At 43.0% G+C, this 13,776-nt stretch overlaps 1 protein-coding gene across 3 annotated transcripts in view; it reads left to right on the top strand.

The window, feature by feature from the left end:
- Nucleotides 1–2,131: 2,131 nt before the first annotated feature.
- The window catches only part of ncanb (neurocan b), an 86,617-nt gene continuing 74,972 nt past the window's right edge, over nt 2,132–13,776 (top strand). For all 3 annotated transcript variants that reach the window (XM_035523353.1, XM_035523351.1, XM_035523354.1), the window contains exon 1: nt 2,132–2,395. The gene's annotated coding sequence lies outside the window, so the exon portion shown is untranslated. The remainder of the gene's footprint in view (nt 2,396–13,776) is intronic.

Genomic DNA, 13,776 nt, shown 5'->3' on the forward strand with positions numbered 1-13,776 from the left:
AGCGCTGAGCAGGTTGGCCTTGTGCCAGAACCCCTGTGACCCACAGTACCGGGGGCAAGCCTGCAGGGAAGGAGAGCACTGCAGAGCTCTGAGGTGTGTGGTTGCACCACAGAACCAGAATCAATGGATTAAAAGGGTTATGTGTGAATTGCACTCAAAGCAGGGAGTTCACCATTCCTACTATGAGATTCAAAAAGTTCAATAGATTCAATTATTCGATGAATAATTCACATAGTACAGTAGATATCGTATTCTAAAGTGGCATAAATACATATTCTAACATCAGTCCTTACTGTGTTGGCTTCAGTTTTAATACTGTTTAAAGGCAGTGGCCATTTTTCAGAATATAACGTGGTAGAATATTTAACAGAGCAAATGACTCATTTCATATTCCAACCACTTTTAAACTTACAGTACACAGCACTATGAATCTACACTAATGTGATCTGTATTTTAAGAGTGCACTTTTAGAGGTGTGTAATTGCTGGGTTATTTGCAGCAGTAATCTATACTCCTGGTTCCTCAGATGAAAGTGAAGACCTTTTGTTGCTAGACTGAACTTATTTTAGAATCCCAGCAATCTGCTCTTCTCTGAATTTTGAAAAGGTGCAGGTTTCCTTGGGGAGACATTTTGTTTCTGTTCATAAATCATTGGGATTGGAGTTCTGTCATGAGTGTTGAGAAAAAATTTGTGAAATGTTTTGTTCTGGGAAAACCTCAAAAACAGAAATCCTCCTCTGGGGACTCAGTAAGGGTCTGCCATTGTTTCTTTATGAGGGGTGCTATGAAATGGCATCGACACTTAATCATTCACTTTGACATCACTCTGTCAATAATGGATAGTTCAGTTAATATGGTGCCTTTTGTTTGTTTCCACATTTTGTTTGTTTGTTTTGTTTGTTTTGTTGCAGTCTTGTACACGAAGTCTGTGTTTGTAAATGTGATGTCTATTATGACATCATAAACAGCCTGAATGCCTGTTTTGTTAATCGTGGGAAGGATTTTTGTGCATAGCCATTTTAGTGGAAAATATTACTTATGCCACCTACACGCCCAACAACTGTAATAAAATTGTAATAAAACTGTAATAAAATTTCAGAACTATGGACGATGCTCTCGTTAAACTCACTAGGCTACATACAAGTGAGTTGAAAACGTCTAAATATGATATGCTTGAAACCATTTCAACCCTTACGTTTCTGCTGTAAGCGCGCGTGCGACTATGACGAGCCTGATAAATGAGTGATCGAGACAGAGTTGGGCGCGTGGGCGTTTGTGTGTCATGAAATGTGTGTCAGTGGGCCACTGCGCTGCCCCCCTGAACACGCACGCGGAATCTCCAGAGACATCATTATTCTGTCGTGAAGCTGTAAGCAGGCCGGCCCGAGCCACTTCGGGAGGATCTGCGTGTGTTAAAATAATTCTTCTAAATATGTTGTCCTACGTATGGACATTAAGCACAAAATGAATGCTGACAATTACTCAACGTGTCGTGAATCCAATCTTTAACCGAGATAAGCAATTCAAATAGACTGATGAATAAAATAAATGATGAACGACATCGATAAAATATTTGTAATTAACTGAGCAAGACAAAAATATTGATTAATTGATATTTCATTTGAATTATCTTTTAGACTGCACTGGGTTAGCACTTTTCATTTAGTTGCTGAACTTTATTGAGGGTTACCAAACTCCCTGACCCATTGCCTGGATTTCGTCAGCTATTTGCATTTTAATGCATAACTGAATCGAAATGCCTGGCTCATACATAAAGAATAAATACATTAAACGCACGGTGGCAAAGGTATGACTCACTATGACACTCATTTAGTCGCAGAGGTTCTCCAGAATTTTAGGCAAAAATAAATACACTACAGAATGTCAGAAAAGGAAAATGTAATTACTCTGCTCTGTAAAATGAAGTCTGCCTGCCAGCTCCCACCGCAGAACCCCAGAACCCCAGACCGCTGGCCGTCTCAAACGCCCACGGGCTCGCAGCATCTACGCTGTATTCCGGACCGCTCAGCTGGAGGGGGGGGGGGGGGGGGAGCGGCTCCGCAGGCGGTGTGCTTCCGCGCGCGCTTTTGTTCCGCGTCTCCTCGCGACCGAGGAAAGTGAGCGACGCTTCTCGTGCTTCTCTCCTTCCTACTGCGCCAGCGGGTCGCCGGGCGGGGAGAGCCAGAGAGAGTCTGTGCGTCTTTGGCGTGTTTGTAAAGCACTAGAAGACGTCGCGTTTTCAAAAGCTACAGCGCTTTTGCGCGTTTTGATGGTTTACCTCGGCTACGGTGAACACGGCACGGAACACCTGCGCTAAATAGAGCCAGCCATTCCTCTGAAGAGAGGTTGCGTTCCTGTGCACTTTGAGACGTCAAGCGCCGGTTTCCTAGACAAGGTGAGAGGGATTTTAATGTATTTAACTATCACACATCTGGTGTGCCAACAACAAATTATATTCAGCTCTGCGTTTCCTGACCAGGCTGGTTTAAGGAACACATGAGCCACGAAAGGACAGACAATATCTGAAGGAGGACAAAGACGACCTGGAGATTGTACGTCTTGTCTAGCGTTAAGATATGGGTTCGAATTTCAGAGATCAACCTGGTTCGATCATACTGATGGCTTAGGAGCTATCACTGTGTTAGATATAAAATGTTATTGTTTTTCAAGATTTGAGTCTTGAACAGTTTCCTTTCACTTAGGAAAATATTTATTTTGAAAGTGTAAGATTCAGTCTAGTGTAAGACTGCCAATTTAGGTCTCATCCTTTCTACTATTCCTTTTTAATTCTCTTTATGCAGTGAGTTGACTTTCCACACTGTCTATCCCATTACCTTATCTGGGTTTCTTCTGTTATTATATGCTGAAAACCCTTGTAGAGTCATACATAAAATGTGCCGTTTTGATTCACGTTATTCTGGACCAAACCTCTGACTAGCTTACACTGATATTCAATAACTGTTTTATTGCCTTACTGCAAAAGTTTACTTTCCTGTCTTCATTAAGCCTCTTGTACTTCTTGCAAGTTAAAAGGTTTTTAAAAACTGCCCTTGTCTGCCACTGACGGAGCGGGGAGCCCCATGTAGCTATCCAGGAGGATTACATCCTATTTGTGTGGTGTCTGTCATCATGGTCATGTGAAGTTAGACACAGGTGGTGAGTGCTGTCAGTCCTCGGCCCATTGCAGTGGCAGAGTCGCTAGTGGGAGCAGGAGACAGACCTGATCCATGGTGACATTCTGTCAAGGATGTCTGTGCCGTGTCTCGTCTCTGTATCCGACTCTATCTGACTCCAGCCCAGGAGTCTCCAGAGCTGATAAAAGAAGCATACAACACTTGGCAAATCCGCCTTGCAACATGTCTTGGTATTTGACAAGAAAAGGCGAATGATGTAGAATCTTCTGTACGCTCCGTGTGTACCTGAGTGTGTGTGTGCGCGTGCCTGAGTTTATGTGGTGTGTGTGTTTTCATGTTATTTGCTGAAGAGCTTTTAAAATAGAGCGTGGCAAAGCATTGTGTTTAGAGGAGCTCTGGGGATATTTCAAGCAGCTGTTTACAGCAAATTGGTTGCTGGTTCCCAAGTCTTCTTTCACTGCTCTGTCTTTATCTGCCTCTGATTACAGCCTCACACACCCACCCCATCCTCGTCTCACCCAGTCACATACATGCTCATCCTCGTCTCACCCAGTCACATACATGCTCATCCTCGTCTCACCCAGTCACATACATGCACATCCTCGTCTCACCCAGTCACATACATGCTCATCCTCGTCTCACCCAGTCACATACATGCTCATCCTCGTCTCACCCAGTCACATACATGCTCATCCTCGTCTCACCCAGTCACATACATGCTCGTCCTGCATTTGCTCGCTTTTACTTTCACCAGAGTAGAAGTACATTTTTTTTTCTCAGTCTCTCTCTCTTTCTCTCCCTCTTTTTATCCTCCTCTTTCCCCTCCCTTTCAAACACTGGTGAGATCAAACACCTATTGCCATCTGCATTATTCATTATTTGTTTGATTGTACATGTTTTTTTGACACCTCTTGAATAAACATGTGTCTGTAAAACCCCCGCCGCTGAACTTCGCAGTGACACCAGAGCCCCGCCGTCCCCTCCCCCGAACAAAACACAGCAGTAATCCTGGCAATGTCAGGATCTGTGCTGCTGTGTTCAGCTTCGGTGTGCAAACATTGGCCTCAAATCGCCATTGGCTTAGTTTTCACTTCCTTTTGCCATTGTAGCTCATTTGGCCATTTTATGTTTGCTGTTTACCAAACTGATTTTCCAACATGAATAAACGCCAAAAGACCACCCTTATGTTGTCATTAGAAGAGAGGGGGAAATTGCTTTGGCCTACACACACCGTGTGGTATTGTGCTGTTTTTAGTAGGGCCCTGATTGATTTTCTCGTATTTCAATAATGTGTTTCTGCCTGGCTGCACACAAAGCATAGCATCAACACTTGTAAGGAGGGGGATGTTGACAGGTGGAATTGAATTTGTACTTGAAAAGCATCCAAACAACCCAGCGCCTCTGGATTCCAGGAGATAATGTCCTTGTCATAAATTAGTATGCGCAGAGCTTAATGGACCAAGTGTACTGTGCGAATGACTAAAATTGCTCAGGAAGTCTGAGCTAGGCACAAAATGGAGACGTTCCTGGTGAACGGTTGGTCTAAAGCAGACTTCACATAGCTAATGCATGTTGCTCCCAGGCAAACAGCAGCTTTTTGAGAAAATGTTAATGTGCAAATCCAAAGACTCACAGGCAAAAAATAAACCCTTAAAAGACAACAGGAAATGTCCACACTCTGCACACTATTCTAAATGCTTCCAAAATAGTTTTTTTTTTTTTTTTTTTTTTTTTCAGAATTGCAGTGTTATGACCTAGCCGGGTCTGTACACATCTGGACCTACACATGATAAGGTTTTAACTGAATCAGAGATGTGTCTGCATGGCCCTGCTTCTTCATGTGTGCCATATCTTCATCGGGTTGGATGAAAATGTTATTTTGAAATAAAATACTTTTAGAAGTATGTGCAGTTTTTTTTTGTTTGTTTTTTTGCAGCAGTTATATACAAATATATCGAGAGATTCATAAATATTTAATTCTAATACCTTATGTTTGTCCATGCATGCCTCATACTTAATCCATGGTTTGGCACACTGCTAAGCAGTTCAAATAATCCAGTCTCTCGCAATCAGAGACTTTTCATTGTGTGCGTGTGTGTGTGTGTGTGTGTGTGTGTGTGTGTGTGTGTGTGTACGCGCTCAAACAAAGAATTGTGCCTTGTGACCCAGAGCAGCATGTATTTAGCTATAGTGGGGCCTCCAGCACTCTGCAACAAAGCAGACAGGATTCTTCTTTATTCAATCTGTGAATATTTATCAAAGAACAGACCTGAGACTTCATTATTTAAAAACGGCATTTTCATTTGACACCTACTGTGCTTTTTGCTATATTTGTAATAGGGTCACTATAGTGGGGTGCAGTACATCAGAGACATCCATTTTGGCTTAAAGGTTGATGCAGAAAATGCTGTTGTTTTTGTTTTTATTTTTTGTTTTTTTTTGCCTTTTTATGCTTTTTTTAAAAAATAATTACCAGTGCTAAGTTTAGAGAATGCTTTTGAGAAAGGCACAGTGACCTGAGCTGTATCTTACCAACTTGCCCACTGATAGCTGAAATGCTTAGAGCTGATGTAAGTTATTTTTATTTACTATAACACTGGCTAAACCAAAATATCTTTGTGATTGTCCAGGTCTCTGCGACTTGTAAATAAATGGAAATAGTAATACAGTCCAGGTGTACTATGGTAAACTTCTCTTAAGAGATGTCCTCTATGTAGAAGGCAGGACTTGGGTTGGACGTGCGTGTCTTGGAGGGAGGGGCTCTGGAGAATGATTTGAATGCCTGCTGTAGGATTGAATAGAAGGGCTGCAGCAGTGTGACGTCATAGGCAACACTAGTTGGAAGTTATGAAAAGCTGTAACATCAGCTGCAGCAGGTTGAATGAAGGCACTGTAACTGCATCTGATTTCAGCACTGGACAGTTCCCACACATCAGGCCTTGTCTTCTCTCTGCTTGCTCACATGTTCCTGTTGAAAGAGCTTTAGAGCAGAAGAAGTGATGTTCGCTTAGGGATATATTGACTAATCAGCAATATTATTGCTGACTAAATGTGTTAAGTATGACTCCTTTGGCTAATGTTCCATTTTAACGTCTACAGTGTTGGTCTGAAGGAGCTTGCTGTTTTGTCTTTGATTATTTGATTGCAAACATTTTACATTTATATTTACCTCAAAATGCAGATAAGTGATGAAGATGCTTCAGTGCACCATTGAAACTGTGGCATGCCAGACGTAGGATGGATTAGACACAGAATCACGTCTGGTGTAAACTACGCTTCACAATTCCTGCACATTTCCGTCAAATCAAATGCCCCCAAGAAAGAACTTCCTTATTAATCCCCTGTTCTGTCTCATATGTAATAAAGATCATCCCAGTAATCTTATAACTACCATCTATACCCTGGAACATGGAAGAAAAAATCACAAATGACCCAGGGGGTAGAATACTGTAATTCATTTTTTCAAATCTTTCAGTTTCCATTTGTGGCTTTTATGAATAAAGAAGTAATATTACATTGTGAGATACTGGTTTTAGAAACAAGGAGGTATCTCTTAGCTGGTAATTTGGATTATGCACTAATATCGTGATGAAAATGATTGTTCATTAGCATAGTCATGCATAATATAACATGTTGATATTTTATCTGTACCCCAGTTTATCTGTTGTGTCATTTATAGTATTTTGTTTGTAAATGTATTTAAAAGTATTTGCTGGCTATAAATGTAATTCAATTCATGTTTACATTTAGAAAAATATACACAAAAAATGGTTTTGATTCCACAGACAAAATATTTTTCGCCACACGCACCCACTAATAAGCGATGTGGTCATTTCTGCGCATTATCTGTCCCATAAGCGGTGGTGGCTGAAATCGAGAAACACAGCGTTGTAGAGCTCATGTCATCTCACCACAGTGCTCTGCGGTACTTTGAAGTGGCGGCAAGGCGCACACACGTGAATGAGTCTCCTGAATGAGACATGACAGGTGAGGACTCACACTCAGGCCTCTCCTCTCGGTGCGTAACCGGATCACGAGAGACTGGCCCCGGAATCAGCATGAACGCCTCCCTCCAGACGGCCCCGCTGAGTTGAAACACGCCATTGATTGAATTTGTAAGTCGCCTGCCTTGCTTCCAGAGTACTGCAGGTCACATGTCCTTGCACAAGACTTTATTTTCTGTATATCTACAGCCAGCAATGAAATTTTCATCGTAACACTCCAGAGGCATAAGAAAAAGAAAGGAATTCTGGATCTTTTTTTTTTTAGTGCGATTTGTTCCTCCTCTTTTCTGACTTGGATATGTGAAGCAGGTAATATTAATTCCTTTTCAGTACAAAGTAATGAGACATATTACAGTATTACTCTCTGTACCAGGTAGTTATGTTTGTGTTACACCTGCATTACTTTCAAGAAATGAAGCACAAAAGGGCTAGCGTGACTAATGTTAGATTGGAAATTCCACTTGAGACATTTTTTTACAGCTGTCATGTGAGTGTGATGTGAAGAGAAAATTGAGGTCTGGGAAACATTATTTCCTCTGCACACCCCCCACAGACAGCTTTGTCGTGACTGATACACAAATAGGCAGACATCATGGGTCACTGGCATGCTGCTTCGGTGTGTTAAGGGAGACACGCCATCAGGTCACACAGGGGGTGAAAAAAATATCAAGAGCAATGTACTCTTACATTGCAATGGTTACATTTTCTTAGAACGCTGATAACAGAACACACACACACACACACACACACACACACACACACACACACACACACACACACAGATTTAGGCACACACTTGCAGAAATAGGCACACACTTGCAGAAATAGTCACACGCAGAAATGGTGGAAATGTTTGATTTTGTAAGCATATGATAATGCATTTTTTCCATTTGCACATCACAGGCAACAGTGTTAAATAATTAACATTTTGTTGTTTGATAAAGAATCTCTGCAGACAAACTCTGCTCCATGACTCAAAATTACTTTTCCATTTTGTTTGCCACATTAAGACTTAACAGGTGGGGTTGTAACTGGTTCCCCTCTGTAATTAACTGTCATCCTGTATAATAAATGTAGTGGGGACAGAAAGTGGAAAAATGTGTTCTTGCAGGCTTGTGGCTGTTAGCTATCTCTGATAAGTGGTGATTAGGGACTTAGGACAAGTGACAGGATGTAAAAATGTGTTTGTGTTATGGGTTATGTGGGAGGTTCTGACCTTGCGCCACATACTCAAATGGCTCCTTCCAAGGAGCCTGGTGTCTGTACCCCTCGTATGACCCTTTGTCCATATCAAAGAGCATTCGATCACATTAGCAACTGTGTTTACATTTGGAACAAGTGGTATAAATATATAGTATGCATTTGAGAACAGTGTTCTTACTCCTTCCAAAGTGACCTTCCTCTGTCTGAAAGAATTGGTCTTTATGTTCATTGTTAGGCCTAAAGGCAACCCAGTAACCCCCCATCACACACACACACACCCCATCCTCTCTGTAATTACCAGCTTCTTAAATTCATCCCTGTCTGAGCTTTAATCTTCCACAAAAAGACTCTGGGACCAGGTTTTCCCACCCAAATCTTTTTTGTAACAGCTTTAATTGGTTTTTAAAACAAACAGGGTGCACTGGGTATTTCATTAAATCCGAGTGCAGAGATTATTTTAGTCCATGATCTAATAGTTTTGGTGATTGCTCCCTGTAAACCAGCATGCAATCTCATTAGCAGCAACAGTCAATAGGCTGTAGATTGTATGGCAGGATTAGGCACTGCCTTACTTGGAGTTCCAAAGGGTAAGCAAGAGATCTTATTTAAGTGCTCATGACCCAATACTGTGTACACTGCACAGCAATGGGCACATTTGGATCTTGTCAGGGGCGTGGGAGGAAACCCTGGATAACGGAGCTGCAAACAAAACATGAAGAAACAAGGAGAGAAAAAGCATATGGGGAAATGCACTCAAACCAGTGAACTCAAACTCTCGAAATGCAGTCAAACCAGTTCCAAAGCATTGTACAGTATATGTCTCTTTGACAAACCACTCTGCATTTTGACCCACTCAGTTTCCCATAAGCAATAAGCCCTGAAATCTTCTGCTAGAGATATTAAATGGGTCACAGAAAACAGAAAAATTAAGGCCTGAAGAATTTTTTATTTCAGCGGTCAGATTCCTAATTAAGCATTGAAACAACGACACCCGATTTCCTGAAACTGTCTCTCAGATGGGCTGTCACCAAATCTCCTTTCCTTTTGTCAGTAAATGGTGATCTAATTATAATAATTCACCATCACCATCGTAATGAATGATCACACTTAACCAAAACAGCTACATGAAAATGGTCTATAGATCTGATCTTTAAATGGTCTGTTCAGCTTGGCAGAGGCTGAAGCATGATAAAATGATTCGACTGAAAGGGCGTCCCTGTGGGCCGTTCTGCTTTTGATGCTAATCGCAGAGCTCGAGCAGAGGATCCCAGGCCATCGGGCTGTGGTCGTAGCACAGCGCACGCCAGCTGCTGTCAGAGTTTCAGCCGATTTGTGTGGACGTCGCCTTTTTAAGAAACGATCTGAGATCAGTGTGCGTTCTTGAACTGCAGTAGTAGACGCTCAGGTTATGAAGCTAGGTAAGCAGCCTTACCAAAAAGCAGAAGCGTTTCACATTTCGTTGCCGTGCGTTGTAATTCAGCAGGCAGAGACCTTTTGTTGTCCTCGCTGCAAGACTATTTGTGTTAATATGAGCCCTGCCTCCCTCCCTTTTATCTCCTTTTAATTAAACATATAATTATTTTTGGTGCCAACTGTATCTCATGGTCCTTTGAACTTGCCCATTAATTGGGCGTGATTTTCCTTGACCTTCCTTGTTTTGACCAGAACATGTCAGAGGAAGGCAGCACCCTCCTACCTTTCTCCTCCCTGGAGACCAATGAGAGGCACGTTAATGAAGGGCAATTAGTGCCTCTAGTTTGTAAAGGCTTGTCAGTAAGTCATATGAGCACCACACAGTGTAATTAGATCACCCTCCAAACTGTAGCTCCACGTGCTAGTATAAAGCACTGGAGTGTGGTGATGGCATGTTCTAATTGGGGAAATAAAAGGTGAGCTTGTTTTTTTTTGTTTTGTTTTGTTTTTTTTTTCAACTCGCCAACCCGGTGTTTTACATGAACATCCGTTGCAAAACGTCTCTTATAATACGTGGAAGCTCCACAGGTCTTATATGCAGTGAGATCCTTTTGTAATTCAGCTCACGGCTCTGCGTTCTTTATGCTTTTTGTTGATCAGTGATCTTAGTAACGTATGCATTCAGGCACGGAAACCACTGCATGTCCCCTCCCACCCAATACTGAATTCTATCTAAGAAGGTCATAACAGCATTAAAGTGGTCTTTGGTGTCTGAAATGCAATCACACTGCTTGACTGCACTGGCATTCATAATCATGACATCAGACGATTGTCCTCAGCAATGGATCCTTGAAATCAAAGCAGTGTCACTTATTATGCATTAGGCCCTCACAAACGCCTGGTCTTGACAACGAACCACAATTAGTATCGTGAATGCTGTTTTAATTAATAATGCCATTAAGGGCCAATCATCACTAATGTGCAAATTCCAACAGCGAGGCCTAATGTTTTGCACGTTCACTTGTGATTCACCCCTTTGCGTGTTGTGTGTGGTTAATTCCAGCCTGGTGTGTTCTGGCTTTTCAGGGAAGAAGGGGTCGGTGTTTAGACACTTCACGTCAGTGCGCAGATAAACGATGCGCTCGCTTTGCTTTGGCAGGCTCCTGATAGTGAAAGGTCAGCTCAGAGCTGTGGTATGAAGGAGATCGTTTGTGTCTGGCTGCGGTACACCGCTTTCTGTAATCCACACGCAGGGGCAGGCTGGAGTATCGGTCTGGCGGTGATATGTTTGTCTCCGATTCCTCTGCGTGTCCAGCATGTCCGGGCTGAAAGCCTTCTGTCTCGTCTCCGTGGGTCACAGCCCAAATCTGTGCTCACACCCCCTTTCCTTCCACACGGCCCCCCACGGTAGGAACTGCCAGCTCTCCCTGTTTAATTAGCCCAGGGGGAGTAGCCGCATGTCCAGCACCGTGTAGGGAGGGGAGAGTCGTCGTCCCCCCCATTAATTATACACTGTATATCCAACATGCGCACTGATTGTCTCAGCTAATAAATGAGTAACGGCCCCATTAAGAGGCCTTACAGCCGGCTCGGACGTGGGTGACTTCGACTCTGCACTCGGCTGTGTCTTAAGCACTTATTGGACAGAGGTTCTCATTTCTATGAAGCCATGTCTGAGCAACGCTCATTATGGACACTGCGCAAGTAGTCATGTGTGGGCTGATTTACAAGTGCAGATGGACCATGAGCTTGTTAGGAATTGAAAGGCTATTATATAGCCAGCTTTTATATAGTGTGTTTAGTAGTAGTCACTTTCTCAAGCAATCACCTGCTCCATGGGCTTCCTGCCTGTGTGTTTGTCTGTCTTTGTCGTTTGGCCATCTACTCAGCCTCACTGCCTGCGCCCTACACCACCCTCCACTCAGCTCTAAACGGAGAAGGTTTCAGGAAAACTGTGGAGGGGGTGCATTTACAGAAATTAATTGGTCACATTCTGAAGCATTAATAAAAACCAGCACGCCCCCAGAAGGAGCTGGAACAGTTGGCCTCTCTGACAGGATGGCATTCATCAGACCTGTTAGCGCTGCTTTGTTTTCGGGTTCCACTGAAGGGGAGAGACATCCTGCCTTGTATCCCCAGATGAGGTAGAGCAAGGAAGCTCAAGGTGGAAGTGAGACTTCTTGTGTAAAAGTTGATTAACGCACCTCCCTGCCATGCCCTGCGGTTTAGGCGGGGCGGAGGGAAAACCTGGCATGGCAGGCTGCAGATTTGGACTTTGGAGGTGGTGTGATGGTTGTGATTCCTTGCTCTTCCTTGACTGAGTCTCACTCTAACACACACGCACACGCACGCACGCACACACACACACACACACACACACACGCACGCACGCACACGCGCACGCACGCATGCACGCACACACACACACACATATTATAATGGTAATGGAATGCCAGTGGTGGATAAACAGCAGAAGATGGCTGTAGTGATAGATGTAGTAATCCCAAGATAGTGACATCAAGAACATGGAACATGAAAAGCTTGAGAAACACCAAGGGATGAGAGAAGAGCTGAAGAAGATGTGGAAGCTGAAGGCAACTGTGCTTCCTGTGGTAATCGGAGCACCAGGGGCAGTGACCGCCAAACTGGGAGAGTGACTCCAGCAGATCCCAGGAACAACATCCGAGATCTCAGTCCAGAAGAGTGCAGTCCTGGGAACAGCTAAGGTACTACATGGGAGCCTCAAGCTCTTAGACCTCTGGTAGAGAACTTGGTAGCGAGCTTGAGGGAACTGCCCAGAGGAGGGTGAGTGGGGGATTTCTGTATTATTATATATGTTATAAAATTGTAGTGTATAAAAGTATAAAAGGTTACCAGAAAAAAAGTTCTTTTGATCAGCTGTGGAAAGCTATATATATAAAGCACAAAAAAATATATAATTATAATAAAAGTGGCGCTGTAGGCTAGTCATTAGCTAGGCACACCTCTCATCATTTGTCTTACAAAAACATACATACATAACTTTCTTTCTGGTTATGATTTATAGATGGAGTTGGCCAAGCTTGTTGGATAATTGTGAGATTTTCATTAAAGAGTAGCTTTGAAAAGGGCTTTTCATATACATACACCACAAGGTCTGATCTGTAGTTGCCTTTCGAAGTTAGCTGGCTAAGGTAGCATGTACAGAGACAGTGGCATTTTATTAACGCTTCTTCAGAAAGCTCAGGAGTTCGGGCTGCTAAAAGCCCGCCCCTGTAGTGAGTCATTCATTGGTCACATTTCCTGTCCTTTCGCTAGTACACATACATTACAGAACTCCTCAAAACATTGGAAGGGGCACATATTCACGTACACAGCTGTGACTCCCTGCAGCCATACTAAGTACCACTTAGTTTGAGTACCACTCTCAGAAAGAAATGCATCCTGTAGTAACCAAGAATATGTAAAGTAGCCTATATGAATAGGCTGATGTCTTTATTACTCACCTAAGATTATAGATGAGTAACTGCAGTGTAATATAGTAAGAAATGTAGACATATTAAAAATTGTAGTAGAGTACACAGAGTTTCCATGTGTGTGTGTGTGTGTGTGTGTGTGTGTGTGTGTGTGAACAAGCACGTGCCATCCCTGACCCTCTCAAGCTGATCAGTGTAGTACAGGCATGTGTGAATTCCTGGGGCAGGACGCCTCATCGTCTGGTCTTTAAACCAGCCTCCTTCCACGTCTCACGCAATCTTCCATGCAAAAATGACAGAGGGCTTCATGTATCCGAAGACTGCAGCAGCTGAGATGCATATCTTCTGTGGAGATGAATGAATGTGGATGTGCATTATCTGTGGATGCACGGTGATGACAGGTGAAGAGAATGGGAGCTCTGTGATAGTGAGGTACAGATGTGCCCAGCACCTCTGATAGGAATCTCTTACAACCTTTAGCGCTCTTCCTTTGGAGGGAACATATCGGGAGCATCCTTCTCATCCCTCTCTTTTCTCCTCAAGTCTCTCTCTCTCTCTCTCTCTCTC

This window comes from Electrophorus electricus, chromosome 26, assembly GCF_013358815.1.
Source record: "Electrophorus electricus isolate fEleEle1 chromosome 26, fEleEle1.pri, whole genome shotgun sequence".
Lineage (NCBI taxonomy): Eukaryota > Metazoa > Chordata > Actinopteri > Gymnotiformes > Gymnotidae > Electrophorus > Electrophorus electricus.